Source organism: Euprymna scolopes, chromosome 8 (genome assembly GCF_053919585.1).
Source record: "Euprymna scolopes isolate OS-2025 chromosome 8, ASM5391958v1, whole genome shotgun sequence".
Lineage (NCBI taxonomy): Eukaryota > Metazoa > Mollusca > Cephalopoda > Sepiida > Sepiolidae > Euprymna > Euprymna scolopes.
Window position 1 is genome coordinate 38,678,688 of NC_136489.1, and position 16,996 is coordinate 38,695,683.

Here is a 16,996-nt window from a genome sequence, read left to right on the forward strand (position 1 = left end):
TGCTGATGACACCACACTCTCAAACAGGCATGACAGGAAAACAAATGAACACATAACTAAAGAAATGGCAAAAATACTAGAGGATGACCTCCGATCAGTAGTGTAATGGGGACATAAATGGATGGTCACATTCAATGCGGCATAGACTAAACTGGGTTCCTTCAATAATTACAAGAAACCTTCTCTGCCACCAATAGCAATGGCCAGTGACTCCCTGTCTGAGAGTACATCTTTCAAACTGATTGGCCTAACGTTCACAGGAAACATGACTGTTCCAACTCATGTTTCCTAATTATATTGAAAACATTGCCAGGTCCGCTGCGAAAAAAGTAGGCTCTCTCTACCGTGCTAGAAAACTACTTACACCTGAAAGTATCCTGTACATCTATAGTCCACCATTCGCCCATGTATTGAGTATTGTTGTCACATTTGGGCTGGTGCATCTGCTCCTAGACAAGGTTCAAAAAAGAGTCGCCAATCTGATAGGCCCTGAACTGGCATCTAAGCTTCAGCCTCTGTCCCATCGACGAAACGTTGCATCCCTCTCCCTGTTCTACAAGTATTTTAATGGTGAATGATCTGACGAACTGCAGACCCTTGTGCCCCCACGACACAGACACCCTCGACAAACCCGACAGGAAGCTAAATCTCACCCCCACAGAGTAGAGATCCCTAGTTGTAAAAGATCTTTCTACTCCAGTAGTTTCTTCCCCAGAACCGCTAGACTCTGGAATTCCATTCCAGGTTCCTGCTTCCCCAACTGTACTGCCATGCAGAAGTTCAAGTGTAACGTAGACCAACATCTTGCTGATCTAATCCCGACATAGTGCCCCAGTAGTTGCTGCTCCCGATTGTAGCCCCCTACACCAAAGTTGCAATGCGCCTTGTTTGGGGTGAAAATGTAATTTTAAAAAAAATCTGCATTAATCAAAATATCATATGTAATCGTAATGTATGACTGGGCAATGCCGGCCGGCCAGCTATTATATATATATATATATATATATATATATATATATATATATATATATATATATTACAATTAGTTTACCAAGGTAATCAAAATGGTAAACTTTAAATATATTATAAATATTAAAGAGTTAATATTTACAAGTAAAGTAATCTCAACCAGATGCAAAAGCATAATAAAACCGAAAAGGAAATAGAGCTTATAATATGAACAAATGATTAATAAAACATGTTAAAACACATCTTGAAAAAGAGTTACAAACATATTGAATTTTAAAACGGAAGCACAAGATAAATGGATAGTCCCATATCCGCGGAGTTTCGAAGAAATACTCTCCTTCTCATCAGAGGTTAGGAATTAGCAAAATGCGGGATCGGATTTTGCATGTAAAAGTATTTAATGAAACCACAAGTAAGTCACAGACCTTACTTGGTTAAAAAAAGGGTGAGGTAAGGAAAATAGGAGGTAAAAGAAAAATGATAAAAAGATTTCAGATGAATGGATAGTCCGGTGAAGGTTAAAAAACCCAACAATGGTAAAATCCAACACGGTCGAATTAAAAACCTCCAATCCAACAGGTAAGTTCCAAAGGAACAAACACAAAGAGAGAAAGAGAGAGCGGGAGGGGGATAGCGAGAAAGCTACTGGTTAACTAAAAATATAAATAAAGATATATATATAACATCTTTCTCCATATATATATATATATATATATATATATATATATATATATAGAGAGAGAGAGAGAGAGAGAGAGATAAACTAAGGATATTCATATATACATACACGTGTATATATATATATATATATATATATTCGTATATCTGTCTGTTTGTTTGTTTTTCACAATTTTATTACTATATACAAAACGCGTCTTACTTAAATCTTTCATTTATTTCTATATATAGTAGTATACTTGCAAAAATATACGATTAAGAGATCATCTTATTTGCAAATGACATTAAAAAGAATCGATTTTACTAAATAGCGCTAAATGTTTTAGCGATAGAATTATTTGAAGTATTCTATTTAAAATTATTATTTATAAATTTAAAATAACAATTATATTGTTAATATATTTTATTTAATTTATTTTGGAAGTAATATTTCCAACCTCGACCTTTTTTATAACTTTAATATCTCTGTTGTTGCATCTACACCAATTAATTAAAAACTTGTTATTCTTGGTGATTTCAATGCCTGTGTTGGGAAAGTCTATGGGACTTTTACCCCTCTTGGCTGCTATGATATCGGTACCATGAATGCTAATGGCCTTAAGCTACCAGGGCTGTGGTCAGAATTTAATCTTGCTATCTGTGACACTTTTTTCGCCGTAAACTTAAGCACAAAGCTACTTAGATACACGCACGTTCAAAGCATGGCCACATAATTGACTTGATCATAACTTGAAAACGCGACCTTCGAGATGCATATACTGTTGCGTTCATGCGCAGTTCTGAATGTGACACCGATCACAAGTTGGTGAGAAGAAGGTTTAATTTACGAATCTGTAAGAAAGTTTGTCATAACGGCGTTAAGGTGCCTAGCCGTATTGATATCGCCAAGTTAAAGTTGTCTGAAGTTCAAAAGAGTGTGGCGGAAAAGCTCGATAATATTGCGATTGATGATACATTGGTGAATTTTAAGACTCTGGTTTATTCTGCTAGTGCTGCAGTTCTTTGTTTCAAGAGGGATAAGAGGAATGACTGGTTTGACGACAACGATCTTGAAATTAATCAGTTACTGATGAATAAACAGAAAATGCATGAATCTTTTCTTAGTGAAGATCATTCTGATCATACAACTAATTTGCGACAATACAAAGAAGTCAAAGCCACATTGCAACGTGAGCTAAGAAAAATAAAAAACACAATGGTAGACGAATATAACGGAGTAGATCTAAAAGGCGTTTGACACAAAGAATTCGAAGAAATTTTATGGACTCTTGCGCAAAGTATTTGGTCCTCCTTCCTCTTCAATATCTCCCCTGATGCCGAAAGATGGTTCTGTTGTCATTAAGGATTCAGAAAATATCTTGAAAAGATGGCAAGAGCACTTTACTGATGTGTGTCACAATCCCACAGCAGTCGATACTGATGCAATTGATAGCTTACCACAATGTGATATCATATTCGGATTGGATCGTTTGCCTAATCTGGTTGAGGTGCAGTTGGCTATCGCGTAAATCAGCAGTGGCAAGACACCTGGTTTGGATGGTGTTCCGGTGGAACTTCTTAAGATTGGAGGTGTGAATATTCCTAATGCTATTCTTGATTTTGTTGGGGAAATCTGGGAAGGTGCTCCTCTTCCACAGGATTGGAGTGATGGTGTCTTGGTGACCCTGTTTAAAGGAAAGAGACAAAAAATGTTTGTTACCACTACCGTGGGATTATGCCTTTGGAAGCTGGTGGGAAAGTTCTCGCACGACTTCTATTAAACAGGATGTTTGTCCTAATGCTATTCCAGAGTCAAGTCACAAAGTGGCTTTAGGTCCGGCAGAGGAACTATGGATATGAATTTTTCAGCCGGGCAAGTCCAGTAGAAATGCATTGAACAAAAGATACCACTGTTTCAAATGTCTGTAGATCGAACCGAAACCTTTGACACCGTTAACGGGGATGCTCTCTGATTAATCTTAAAGAAAGTAGGGTGTCCTCCAACTTTATTAGAATATTCAAGGAACTACACAGGGACATAAAAACGCGAGTCTCATTTACCGGAAAATTGTCTGAAAAAATCCCAGTTGACAATGGTGTCAAACAAGGTAATATGCATGTACCTACTCTTTTCTCTATATATTTTGCTGTTCTACTTGCTCATGCGTTTCGAGATTGTCATAGGGGTGTCATGTTAAAGTTTCGAACCACAGAACGCATTTTTAATCTTAGAAAATTTAATGCTAGATCCAAGCCGCATCATGTCTTGATCAAGGAGATACTGTATGCAGACGAGACTGTTTTTTGTCGCATACTGAGACTGATATGCAGCATATAATGGATAGCTTTGCTTACTCCTGCACTGCCTTTGGTCTGAGTAGCAGTGTGTCTAAAACACAAGTGATGTTCACTTCTGCACCAGGTCAGTCATACGTGGAGCCGAACATCATGGTCTGTGGTGCTAGACTGGGAGTAGTTGATGCATTTGTGTACCTCGGTAGTTCTCTGTCGAGAGATGGTTGCCTCGACACTGAAATCCACGGGCGAGGTCAGAAGGCGTCTGTAGCTGTAAGAAGGTTGACGAAGAGAGTGTGGTCGTATCGTGGCAGCACAGACAGGACTAAGATCTGCATTTACAAGACCTGTGTGCTAACCACACTGTTGTATTCATCGGATACATGGACATTGCATCAAGGGCACGTTAAATGGCTTGAACTATTTCACCAAAAATGCTCGAGACGTATCTTAAACATCCAGTGGCAAGCACAAGTACCCGATACTGAAGTCCTTGTGAGAGCATGTTACTCTAGTGTTTAGACTCTTGTAATCAGATCTCACATGCGTTGGGTGGCCCACTTAATTCGAATGAAAGATTGTAGGCTGCCTAAAAAAAATTTTACGGGGATGGAAAATGGCAAGCACCATAATCACAAGACTAGGAAGATGTTCAGGGACTCTACAAAGAAAAATTAGTCTTACAAATCGACATCGACATATGGGAAGAACTTACTCTGCAAAGGCTGAAGTGGTGGCGAAACCTTGTACGTGAAAGTTGCCATGCTCTAGAGAATAGAAACCGGGCCCACAGCAATCTGAAGCGAGAGTATCACAAAGGTTTAATTGATGATCTTAACCATGACACACAGAGCTGGAAATGCGACACTTGTGCACGAGTACTTTTGTCAAAAACTTGCTACGTCAACTATCTTAAGTCGCATAAAACCCCTGTTTGCACCTATTAATCTGAACCAAACGATCTATTTTACATGCAACAAGTTTGCAAATCTACTGCTGGTTTTAAAAGACATATTATTGATCATGGAATACTCTTAAACCTCCAAAGTTCGGTGATACACACCCGATTACATCAACGGAAACATTGTGCGAATGAAGTGTAAAAGAGTGGTCTGAATGATTCAAAAGAAAAACACTAGATTATGGAGATGGAGTATACTTTCTGCAACCCCATAGCCCTTACTTGTTTATTTTGACCTTTAGCCCTGTCATTTTACAAGCGACGTGTCTGGAAAGGGAAGAAGTGTCGAGAAGAATCTATAAATCGCACATAGCCTCGGAGGAAAACCGTCGGTTGTGATTTTCGATTTTTTTTTTAAAGTGAAACGTCTTAGACCGATAGTTTTGTGTTTGAAAAAGCGAGTCCCATTCAACGCAATATATATATATATATATATATATATATATATATATATATATATATATATATATATATATATATACATTTATATGTGTGTATGTGTGTGTGCTTGTGTGTGTGTCTATATACAAAATTCACGCACATATATCTTGCTTTATTTTTTTATACCTAAACTTTCGTTCGCACACATTTCTTACTTGCCATTTAACGTTCTCTTTTGTATCGGATGTTTTTCGTTGTATTTGTTATTGTATTTTTGTATTAAGAATTATTTTCTTTTTCTTCCTTATCGATGTCTTCTCTTATGATTAATTCATTATTATTTTTATTTCTTTTACCTTTACTTTCGTCACTTATTCTACTCACCGATTCTTTATATTTCAAGCTTTTTTCCCTACTTCTCACATTTTGTTTTTCCTTTCTTTGTTTCCCTTTTTTATTTTAAAATAATTTTTCTTTTAATATTTTTCTCTTACTTGATATTTATTTCGTATTTCCTTCTTTTTTAAAAAAGTAAATCCCTGTTTTTACTTCATAATTTATCCCTCATTTGTTATCATACGTTGCCTTCTTCTCTAATTTCTTTCTTCTGAATGTTTTGTATCCGTCACATTATGACCCATTTTTTCACCATTATTCTGGTTTGTTTTTACTTTTATTTGGAATTAATATTTATTTTGATTTCATTTCGTTTATTCTGTCTCCCGTCGTTTCTGTTCATCCTGTCTTACGTACTTACCAATTCCTCTTTCTTTATTCAGAATAACCAGCCATTGTATCTAAAACGAAAACATACATTATATTAATGTTTCAGTCTCGTTGTATTTTAGAGATGTCGTCCAAGATAGCATTCCCGTATGAACATAGACCAAACTCTAAAGCTAAATGCATAATGTAATCACAGTTGTTTTTTATATTATAACTTCCATATGTATTTGCTAACTAAAAGGAACACGCATACACCGACATAATTTGCATATCTTTTTGTATCGTCGGCGTTACTTTTTTTCAAATATCGCCTCGAGTAAATTTGAGTTTTATTTGCAACTATCATTTTTAGATTTTGTTTTTATTCAGATTTTTACTTTTGTCAGTTCTTTGATAGACAAGAAAATTCATTCAAACACAGTCGCAGTGTCGCTTGCCTTTAAGCATAAAAACATCAACATAAGAATATATAAGCCAAAATTCTGTTTGTTTTAGTCTTCCTATGATGGATATAACTTATATAACGTTATGTTCATGATTTTTAGATGAGGATTGGTTATTCGTGCTGTTTGGATTCTTCGAACTACGGTGTCATTTTCAAAACGTTTCCGACCATTCCCAGGTGCATCTTGTTGAATTCGGGACTGTTTGTGTCAAACTCCCGTCTCCTGACGAAGTATCGAACGGAACGGTTAATTTAATTCACGGGGGTAAAATGCTTTCGTTTCGTTAGCTAGATAAAATAGTGATAATAAATAATTCGCAACTGTATTTTTCGATCAATACGACTAAGAATTCTAACTTACACCTTCAGGATAATATTATATTTATAATTATTTTCCCAAGTACTCTAACTACTGCGCCACAGCTTATTGATGAATCGATTACAATAACGATGGAGAACTCCCTGGGACTAAATATCCTATTGTCGCGCCATTGAGCTGAAAATAGAATAGAACCGAAAGCTAATTGCCATAGTTATCTAAGAAGATTTTACTATAATATTCCTTTGTTTAGAATCAGAGGCAATTTATTCAATAGAATATAAAATCTATTTAACTAAACATTTTATATCAATGGGAGTTATACCTCGATTACATTGCAAGTAAAAATATGAAAAATAAATAAATAGAAATCAGCAAGAGAAGATATAGCTGAATATTTGAGACTGTTTTCATTCATTTTTCAAGAATTATATTCTATTGTTAACATTGGTATCTCTTATATTTGAAAGAACTCATTTTTTTTTTTGACAAAACCTCGGATACAAGGGAACACATGAAGTTATCTAATATCTTAAGTGCAAGTGTTTTTGTGGAGTAAAAGTGGTTCAAATTTGGAAAATATCTGTTTGTGTAGTGAAGTATTCAATAAATCACCACTTTTTATACCAATCTATTCTCGATTTAATTATTTGACATATAGACTAAACATTAATAAAAGTCACACACAGTATCGTTAATAAAAATCACAATACTTTCTCTAATGTAAATAAATATTATGATTAAACTTTCTTCAAAAATTGACAACCAAATTTCTTCAATTAATGTCGAAAAGTCATTGCTGAAAAATAAACTAAAAACTTTCGTTTCGGTGTTACAAGCATAGGACTAGGCGATGAGCTAAATGCTTAGCAATGCAAAATCGTCTCATCTGCTCTGGTGGCATATGTGTTCTTGTTCAAGATTGATTGATTGATTTTACATTTTCTTGACCATTTTCAATCTATTATACTTTAATAGTTCGGCCGTCATTCCTGTTAATAAAGTTGAAATATGAAAATATTGGAATTAATTAAAAAGTTCATCAATTGCATTTTAAAGAAGCTCAATTCTATAATACATGTATATATATAGGAATTTTTTATAGTTTTCATATGATTTACAAGCTCGCACACCGACTCTCTTTCTCTAAATCACCCACACACACACACACACACACACACACACACACACACACACACACACACACACACACACACGTTTATATGCCCAGGTATTTTGCATTACATAACAATATTTTTAGTCGCGTGCAAGCGACTCTATAAGTCACTCCCTCGGTCGGTCGGTCGGTCAATTGATCGATCTTTCGATCGATCGGTCTGTCGGTCTGTGTCTATCACTTTTTTGCTTGGCCTTTCTTGTTAAGATCAAAGGTCTGTTGTTAATAGATGGTGTTCTTAGCTTTTTTAGCTGTTCTTACTACATGTAATACTTATGTTTAGTACTTTGTGATATAAAGCGGGGGATCACTTTTCTGTAATTAATTTAATGTTAAATGATCACCCACTTTACCACCAGTCAGTCTCAAAGCAATTCAAGTAATTCTCCAGATCATTCAAGTTGTTTTTGAAGGATTCCAGTTATTTTTAAAGCATTCTTAAGGTCACCCAATTCATCCTTAAGTTCATTAAAGTCATTCTAAGTTATTTACTTTTATTTATTTCAGTAATTTCAGCCCATTTTTCAGTCACTTTAGTTTATCTTTGAGAATTTCATGTCAATCCTACATTCACGCATTCATTCATTACACGAGAGCACGCGACTAATGGCTATCGGCATTGTTTTTCTGGAGATCATATAAGTTTCCTATTTGTTTGGTATAGAGCGGACAACTATTATTCAACTCAACTTATTCAGTCACTATCATCACTAATTTGAATGATTCCGCTTAAGGAAGAATGATTAAAAGGCAGAATAATAGCAGATATATTGTGTTGTTGATAGATGTACACGTTAGAAAGAAGTTGCCGACATTACAGTTGATGTGTTCCTTATTTACGAGATGTGACAATTGTGTCTTGTGCAGGATTCTCTATTTAAGTAGAGAAGAAAAGGCGAAAGAGCAAACGTTTGTAAATCTGGATATGAAGAAAAATGGGATTACATTAATAAAGCTAAGAAGTCGGTTTTAAATGATACTCAATAAAAGGTCCGGATCGCGCAGGTTAATTCCATTACAGCAATTAGTTTTTGATGGACCGTCAGGAAATTGTTCCGGAACAAAAGGCAATGGCTGCGGACATAATGGAAAACATGAAGATTACGTTTCTAGAAACGCGCTGCCCATTCTGTGAGCAGATGTTACCAAAACGTGTCGCAGGAAAAAACAGGCAAGAAGTAATATTGTTCTGCAATAACAGTTGAGAATGTACCCCCATAACGTTAACCATAAAAATGAAGAAAAAGAAAGAAAAATTATTGAACGATCATTTTCAGACACGTGCCCCTGTAATTGAGTACATGGGGTCACGTGCCTCTACTCGACCAATAAAAACAATTTTGATTATGTCCACTGTGGAGTGCGTCTTTGCGGAAAAAGAAGGTCTCTCTCTCTCTCTCCTCTCCTCTCTCTCTCACCTTCCCTAGTTCTCTCTTTCTCTTTATCTGTCTCTCATTTGGCCCCACTCTCGAAAAATATAAACATATAGGCCCGATAAAGAAAAAAAATATCATACCAGATGCATGTACTGGTCGGGCCAGACGTCGTTTGTGTCGAGACGTTGAATGACTTCGCCTTATGATAGATGGAATGTCGTTGAAGCATCGGGTGCTCGCTGCGTCTATGCACGTGCGCGGCTTGTGCCTAGCCGCCTCCGATTGGGTCACTACTGAACACGCGTCGCGACACCGACAAGATTGTATACCGACACAACCACTTTCTTTTACACACCTCCCGTCTTCTTTTCATTTATTTATTATCTCCTATTATTTCTCTTTCAACCGTTTGTTGCCTTTGTTTTAGCTGCTACAACACTACGCATTTGTTTTATTTCCTCCCTTTTTATTCCACGCCGTCATTTCTCTCGCTTTATTTATTTTGCAACACACTCCCAGCGTGCTGCTCGACGTACGGATGAACGAACGGTGGGCGCCATTAAGGAGTAAAAACTAATGTTCATGATGTTCCTGAAATTATTTGGAAACATGAGTCACAAAAAGCCGTATCAATGAAACACTTGCAAGATCGTTCATTCGGAAAACTCGTTTCAAATAAAAATAGCTTTTTTTTAATATAAATTATGCACCATAAGCGCTAAAGCATCATATTTTATAATATCGCTGTAAGCAGACCACCCAAATCTTTGAACCTAAACTCTCTAATAAATATTTAAATAAAAGCTTATTCCCTGCCCCTTCTCTGTGACCAAATACCATTTTTTATGTATTTATGATTTTATTTAAGCTGTGGGAGGAAACCATCTCTAAAGTAAAAAATTGTTTGAAAGTGTTATCAATTTATATTAAAAAATAATGTTTATGTTATAATCTACAAACGTACGAAAAGGTAGTAAAAAACAAATGTATCACAAATAAATGTTATTAAAGGCAAGATAGATAGTAATTCTAACACCATTTTCTGTTAGTTCTCATTTTAAAGTCATTGTCGAGACTTCGAACATGCATAGAGTGATCGCGGTCATTTGTTCTTTGTTCTCACGTAGCGCTCAACTATACTAGATTTCGAATCAAATAAAGATTTTGCATCAAATAAAATAATCAAATAACATATTCAGTCAGGCATCAAATAAAATAATCAAATAACATATTCAGTCACGTAGAAAAGTAAATTTAGATAACGTTTATTTGTTACATATTTGTTTATTTTCTATTTTTTGTACGTCTGTAGATTGTAAAACAAACCCCCAAAATAAAGCACACTAACTTTGATGTTTACGGTTATATTTCGTTAAAAAAAGAATAAATTATTCTGGAAAAGAAAGTCGTTATTTATTAAGTCCCTACAAGGCACAATTAGCCACAATGTCAATTATTTTCGGTTGGGTTATATATATGAATAAGTTCTCAAATGAGGACACTCTGAATGTGACAAAGTTAAACTTATATATGCAATACGATTTGTTTAGCCCCTTAGACCTTTGTTCTTGACTCTGAAGTTATTATTTAATCTTACATCAAGTGCCTTCATGCCTTGTCTGGAGCGATTTCCAATGCAAAATTATGAATAAATAAAAACACAATAACTTACTTAGTAATAGTTCTTTTATTTTGTGAAAAATAATATTAAATGAAATAGAATTAAGAAGAGATCCTTTATTAACTTGTACTCCTATTAGGTTTAAGTTAGACAAAGTTATTTTTGTTGTTTTGCTTTTTTTTTCTTCTTTAGGATATATATTTTCTCTCCCGGCAAAGGACATTCTCAATATGACAAACATTAAAAATTGACTTTATCTATATTATTTGGATTATTTGGATTATTCGGACTACTGTTTTCATTTTCAATTTTATTTTCACAAAGTTTCGTCCAATGTAACCTCTGACCTTATTCAAGCCTATTATCTGACGTTGTCCTGTGGCCGACGAAATTATATATTGATTTTCTTTAAGCTGTTAAAGAAAATCATTTTCAAAACTCAATGTACGTTAGAAAGCGTTATCAGTATACAATTTATATAGAAAATTAGACTTAATACTTAAATACTATTAAGAATGAAATAAAAGATTTCTCTTAAATATGGAAAAGTAGAAAGTGTACCATAGGTGAATTTTAGACAGTATAGAAACTCTTGCTTAACCTATTTTTTCCTCTGGTCTTCACATTTCATGAGTGGTGTTTCTGAAAAAAAAAGAGGAATACTTTCTGTTTGCTGGCCAGAATCTATACATCAAACACTTATTTTTAGCTAGTATCTGCTTTGAATGGGTACCGTCAATATCTGCAACAAATTCTACCTTTTTAGACAATTATGTCTGAACACACTGAAATAGGAAAAAAATAATACTGACAAATTTAGAATTGGACGAGTTGCGCATGAGTTGCACATACAGATTTAACGTAAAATGATCCCCCATTTTATGGTTATTCTAACTCATCGGGCAGTTAGCCGAATTTTTATGCCACTAACCTTTAGTCTGGCCGTCAAAATCATATAAACACTCGTACTCGCTTATATTTTTTGTGTTACCACACAAATTTAGGGTTAGTACTAGGGAAAAGGCGTGTTTTGTAGGACTGTGGCATATCTGATACTAAAATTTGTAAAAGGAATCCAAATGATTTTGTAGCTGAGTTCGAATCACTCAATCGGCAGAACACATCACTTCTTTTAGTGATGATTGCGAAAGCCGCAATGATGGTGTATGATTGTATGATTGTATGATTGTACGCCCCTCTCAGATTATTCAAGCCAAAAGCTGCATGGGAAATAAACATCAAACAGGTATTCAACTGGAAAACTGCAACATCTACGATTTCCAGTCGTTTGAATATTATCCGATTGCTTCACTCTCATGTTCGGATTTGTCATCTACATGTGTTAAATTTCTCTTAATTCTTGTGTTGACTGACACTAACCCATGGGAAATGTCCTGAAAAATGGTATAATAGTTGTGTTAGAATCAACCGATCCGCTGTAACTGATGATTCTTGCGAAAGAATGAAATATTAGACACATTACTGTTATATATATATATATATATATATATATATATATATATATATATATATATATAGTCATCCACATACAGTACTGTTTCGCTGTTTCACAGCTCATCAGTGCGGCTAGACAGGCAACCACCTCAAGCCAGGATAGAAACCCGACTGTCTGTATGGCAGTCAAGGCTCCTAACCATTACGCTATTGGCGGCCGCTGAACGAGTAGTGAATTTGACGATGTTTTGACATCGTCCGACAGGTCACTGACACAAAAAGACTTGTATGGGGCTTTCTAAAATGTGTTGCAGCAGTACAACAAATGTATTACAGCCGAAAGACATTACTTCTGAGGGGACTAGAGTTCCATGTGTGTACTCTTAGTAAAGGGCCGATATATATATATATATATATATATATATATATATATATATATATATATATATATATATATATATCGGCCCTTTACTAAGAGTACACACATGGAACTCTAGTCCCCTCAGAAGTAATGTCTTTCGGCTGTAATACATTTGTTGTACTGCTGCAACACATTTTAGAAAGCCCCATACAAGTCTTTTTGTGTCAGTGACCTTCGTCACAGATTATTTCCACTCCTCAATTTTCTTATAACAGCACCCTCTAAGGTTTTCCTTGAGATTAGGAAATAACCAGAAGTCACAGGGATCAGGGTCTGTGCAACAGTGAGATTGTTTGGATGGCTATTTTAGTACAATGAACAGTGACAAATTGGCATTACTCTTGAGGCAAACTTTGTGCGAATTTTTCGCATTTTCAGTTCGTCCCGAATAATGGTATATACAGGTCCCACACTGACATGGAACTCTTATATTCTGTCTCCATAGAAAAACAACGATCCTTATAAATGAAATTCGTTATTTGATAAACTATGTTTAAAATTAAACCTCTGTGACAATCATGCTGTAGCTATATATTTGAAACTGAAATAATAAAAATGGGGCAGGCATCCCATAAGATGTATAGCAATAACATACTGAAATTTTAAGTGTCTACGGCAATTTAAAGTGTTTATACACCAAAAAAATCTGGAAACTTATAAAGGTGCCCCATATATATATATATATATATATATATATATATATATATATATATATATATATATATATATATATATAGGGTGTCCACAAAGTCTGGCTACATTAGTAAGCCAGACACATACACACATGGTGCCCAAAAAATCGGGCTACATAATCTACAGAATGCTTCCACAAAGTCTGGCTACATGATGATGCCAGACTTTGTGGACACCCTATATATATATATATATATATATATATATATATATATATATATATATATATATATATATATATACGAGGGCATGCATAAAGTAATGCCCCTAGCCTACTTCATATAGCAGTAAAGCAACGAAACTTGGCATAGTTATTAGTCTTTCTCGACATAGGAATCACCCAGAGGTATGCTTTTCTCCCATCGTTTGATGCATTTCTGTAGACCGTTTTTGTAGAACACCCCAGGTTGGTCCTTCAATCACGACATGACTTCAGAAATAAAGGCTGCATCATCTGAGAAACGCTTTCCTTTCAAAAACAACTTCATGGCTGGGAAGAGGTGAAAGTCAGAAGGTGCAAGTAGAGTAGGTAGGATAGGGGAGGATTTCTTAACCACACGCCCTTGCTTCTGATCTGGCGACATGCAAGTTGTGGACTGGAGCGTTTTCCTGCAAGAGGAGAGTACCTTTGCTGATCTTGCCCCACCTCTTGATTTTGATACCTTCCCTTTCTTTCTCAAAAATGAAGCATAATAGGTTCCTGTAATTGTGGTACCTTTGCCATGAAATCTGTCACCACTACCTCGTCCTGGTCCCAGAAGACTGCCAGCATGACCTTGCCAGCGGAGGGCTGCACTCTTGCCTTCTTTAGAGGTCACAGTAGTTTCACGGCATTGACTGGTCTTTGGTCTCTGGATCATAGTGATGGACCCAGGTTTCATCCTCTGTAATCCGTCTTTTGAAAAACTTTGACTCATCTTCTTGGCACATCACCAAATTTATCCTCCAGCATTAGACGCGTTCTCGCTTCTGAAATAGTGTGAGCAACCTGGGAATCCATCTAGCAGACACCTTATGCACATGCAAATGGACATGAATGATAGTTTCCATAGACCCTGTACTAATCTTTACATTTTGGGCTATTTGGCGAATAGTAATGCGCCGATCTTCAAAAATGGCAGTTTCAACTTGACGGACAGATGCCTCATCAATAGCAGAAGGGGGGCCGACCAGATCTGGGAGCTGTTTTCATAGACTTCCGGCCATGTTTGAATTCACGATGCCAGCGTTTTACAAGGTCATATGATGGGGCATTATCAACATTTGATTGCAAAAATAGATTACCTAATTGTACTCATTTTTAGTTCGTGGGAGGGGAATCTATCATCATACTTTCCCTTAAACAGGTCCGTTGGACTTTTATTAAGTACAATACTTAATAGTTATTTTTTATTTTTTATTTATTTATTTATTTTTTTTTTTTTTAATGGAGAGTAGAAAACGCATTGTGGATGCGTTATCGGCAGCTCCTGTTACTCTCGCTTCTTCTTATTTGTCCCTCAGTCCTCATTTTTTAAATGAGTGATTTTTCTGACAAAGGGAGAAGAAAAAGCTGTTTTCTAGGTTGGCAGTATTTTTGCGCGAACAGTTGGCAGAGTTGGTGGAAATTTTCTGTTTCTATGTCTATCCTTGTAGCCATGTCACTAGTAAGGGTGCTGGAGGTAAACGTTTTGTCTGGGCTGACGTTATCCGCCTGATAGTCAGGGACCCGTCTCCTTCTCCAACATCAGGGGTCTACGTTCTAACCTTCCAGAGGTTGAAACCCAATTACAGGAGACTAAACCAGACCTTTTATTTTTAAGTGAAACTGGCATTGGACAGGCTATTTCCCTAGATGAGTTTGCAATTACAGGATACTCTAACTTAACTTCTAAATCTGACCCCCAAGATCGCCAGGGGCATGGAATATGTGCCTATATTAAAGATAGCTTTCCATGTGGGAGGGACATCTCCAGGGAAGATCCTAACTTACCCTATATGTGCTTCCGGGTTGCTTTAGCTCACACTACTGCATTTATATTTACTCTCTATCGCCCCCACAACAGCGGAGTTACTATCTTTCAAAGCATATCTGAGAAAATTGACCAAGTCCTTTCTACTTATCCTTCAGCTAACATTCACGTATGTGGAGACTTCAATGTTCACAACGTCGAATGGTTGACCCACTCAAACAAGACCGATGATGAGGGGAGGTTCTGTCATGATTTCTCCATTGCCTATGACCTCACTCAGATTGTTCAGGAACCTACCCGTGTGCCCGATAATGACGGCCAGTATGCGAGCCTACTAGACCTTTTTCTCACAACTTGCCCTGAACTATGTTCAGTTTCTGTTCTGTCGCCTCTTGGATCTTCCGACCACTCTGTTGTATCAATTAAGATAAAAATGAAATGTAATAAGTCCCCAGACGTACCACTTCATCGTACAGTATATCGATACACTAAGGCTGACTGGGATAGCTTCCGTACATTTATATCTGATCTACCTCTGCATTCCATGTTTAAAAAGGATGTGTCCTCTATAGTATTAGACCTAACTGAATGGTTAATTGTAGGTATTGACCATTTCATACCCTCTAAAAAGTTTCAGCAAAAACCTAACAGCCAGCCATGGTTCTCTCCAGAATGTGCTGCTGCCATTGCGCACAGAAATCACTTTTTCCACTGCTTCAAACGTAATAGATGTATGGAAACTAAAGCCGTTTTCAGGACTGCCAGCAACCATTGTAAGAAAATAATAAGGAACGCAAGAGAGTTGTATGCTCAATCTGTTAAGTCCAAAGTAGCTGAGCAGCGGCTTGGTTCCCACCAGTTTTGGCAAATAGCAAACAGAATCCTGAACAGAAACGTGTGCTCCATCCCAACTATTATCAATGGACCTGAGGTAATCTCGTCAGCATCAGACAAAGCCAAACTCTTTGTCAAGAACTTTGCAGCTAATTCTACCCTTTGCGACCAAGACCGCCAACCCCCAATATTTCCTCCTGTATCAGAAAACACGCTATGTGATATACGTATATCTGTACGTGATGTTGCCAAGCTAATCAAAAACCTTGATTCCAGTAAAGCAACTGGCCCTGATGGTATTCCAATTATAGTACTCAAAAAACTTCAACCTGAACTAGCGCCCATACATACAAAACTGTTTAAACGTTGTCTTAAGGAGAATAGTTTCCCATCTCCCTGGAAAATCTCATCAGTATGCCCTGTATTTAAGAATTCAGGTGATCGCTCATCCCCCTCTCAGTACAGGCCAATAAGTCTCCTGTGCGTCATGAGTAAGTTGCTAGAATCTGTGTTATATACAGAAGTAATCAAACATCTCAACAAAAATAACCTTCTTAGTGACACTCAATATGGTTTCCGTTCTGCTAGATCTACAGCAGATGTCCTTACAGTTATATCGCATAGGATTAGCAAATCTCTCGACGGTGGCAATCTTTCTAGGGCAATTGCTCTTGACATATCTAAAGCCTTTGATAGGGTATGGCATAAAGGTTT